This window comes from Diospyros lotus, chromosome 12 (genome assembly GCF_014633365.1).
Source record: "Diospyros lotus cultivar Yz01 chromosome 12, ASM1463336v1, whole genome shotgun sequence".
Classification (NCBI taxonomy): Eukaryota; Viridiplantae; Streptophyta; class Magnoliopsida; order Ericales; family Ebenaceae; genus Diospyros; species Diospyros lotus.
Window position 1 is genome coordinate 35,647,841 of NC_068349.1, and position 2,341 is coordinate 35,650,181.

At 38.0% G+C, this 2,341-nt stretch overlaps 1 pseudogene; it reads right to left on the reverse strand.

Moving 5' to 3' along the window:
• Nucleotides 1-6: 6 nt before the first annotated feature.
• LOC127814009 (40S ribosomal protein S13-like) lies at nt 7-1,848 on the reverse strand (annotated as a pseudogene).
• Between the last annotated feature and the right edge of the window lie 493 nt (nt 1,849-2,341).

Sequence of the window (2,341 nt, forward strand, 5' to 3'; positions counted from 1 at the left end):
AAGCGTGGAATCAATTCATTTGTCTGCATTTCAGACAAGAGATTGAAATGCCACAGAGGGATAGAAAATAAATGGTACCATGGCCCTTGAGGATGCGCAATATCTTGCTTCCTGTAACACTATTCACCTGAGCAATCCCATGAGAATCACGAAGAATAACACCAATTTGAGAAGGTGTCATACCTTCTTAGCAAACTTGCAGATGTTCTCCTCAACCTGAATGATAGAAAAAATAGGGGCTGAAAAATATAACATATGAAAACTCTTTTTATCACAACCAGGCCATCTGATAATCTGAACATACTGGGAGCTTTTTTCAAACGAACAAGAAGACAGTTATCAGATTCAAGGTACCCAGGAGGATAACAGGGTCTAACATTTAAGTCACAACAGGAATACTTAAGACTTTAACTAATCATAAAAAAAGAAAAAGAAAAATGTTTAAACAATGAAAGAAACAGAATTCTACATGATCAAGTAAAGCATGAGTTGAAGAAATTACCAATAAAAAAAATAAACCATAGAATATGCAAAAAATCCACAAAAAAATAGACATGGATGTGCATGATGTATTCGTGTCTGTAAGGCCACCACATAAGCTACAAGTAGTTTTTGTATGCTTCTGCACTTGAAACGACAAAAAAGGAAACAAAGAAAGGAACAAGAATAGGCATCCATGCACTTAATGATAGATGCCTAGCACAATTGAAATAATAACTTGCTCTGATACAAATACAAATACACAGAAGAAGTTAATCTCCTCCTCCAACTTCGTAAAGAGACAATAGACAATGGTACAACACACAAAATGTTAAGAAGACATACCTTTTTAAGTCTTGGGATCAAATGGAAAAAGTTTGACCTTACTAATGTTTCCATTCACCACCAACAGTAAGAGAACAAGTAAAGGTTTAACTCCTAAGAAAAAACTCATGAGGTTCTGCTCAGCTGTCACAACTGACCAAAATAAAGTAAAAGGAGACCACAATCCAAAAACTATGCTGCCAAATCAACTTAATTCGTGGCAAACACTCTGCTGTCATATCACATTGTAGTTGGACGATCACAGCATTTTTAGAAATAGGGATACAGACGCCATAAAGGGAATCCAAGAACAATTCTTGGTATAGACTATTGACTTCCAACAATGGCACAATAAGTATAATTTTATATATAACACCGTGCAAAACTCGATATAGGAATTAAGTACCCAGTTACATCTGTTTTATTAGAATCCAGAACAGGAACATAATGTTTCGTAACCACACTCCTTTTTCATAATCCCCAGATCTCTTATAAGAAAAAAAAAAAAAAAAGACTGCCACTCTACTCGAATACTAAATCAACACCCAAGAGTTCCACAAACTGAAGATAAAAAGAAAAACAATTGAATAAAACCCAGAAACCATAAAATATATGTACATATATAAACAAAGACATAGCGCATATCAATGAATAAAAGCGAAAGGCGGGAGGATTGTGTGCATTTCATACATCCTGAGAAGAGATCTTGAGCCAACTTGGAGGCGTCCTCTTGTACGGCAGAGCTGAAGCTGATATACCCTTACTGTAAAAAATCAGAAACACTAAATCAATCAAAATCGCATGCGACTGTGAATAAGACATACAAATAACATGAACACATGAATATAAAGAGACAGAGAGAGGAAAGAGAAAATGAATCGTTGAATAGAGAACGTACCCTCGGCTGTGCATGCGACCCATCTTGACGGCGCCGGAGAGGACTCTGTCGTTGCCGCTTCGGTCTTGACGAACTCCGCTTACAAGAGCACACAAACCCTACCTCTCAAGCGAAGAGGAATACAACTAGGGTTTCATATATACACACACGCACATATATATCTCCAAGTATATATAAATATTTAGGTCATACCGCTGGTTCATGGCTCACCTGGATCCGTCAGTCTATTGGGCTTAGGCCCAGTCTTCGGCAGCCTCCTGATCCAGGCCCAATTTTATTAAGGCCGAAAGGGTACTGAACGTCTATTGGCTAAAAAATGGTAAATTATTGATAAAATACTGAAATTTTTAATTTTTAAATTTATTTTTTAAAAGAAATTAAAAATGGGTTTTGCGTACACTCGTTTAGGGGTGTGCAATCGGTTTTAACCGAACCGAACCGCCCAAAAATTGTGAACCGAACCAAATGCAATAATCGAACCGAACCGACCGACCAACCCAACAAACCGATCTAACCGAAACCGATCTAACCGAACCCTAAACCATGCTAACCGAACCGAAACCGAAAACCGAACTGGAAACAAACTAAGAGACCGGCTTTGCTGTTGCTGCTGGCCACCTAGCCGGCCGGCGATTCCGA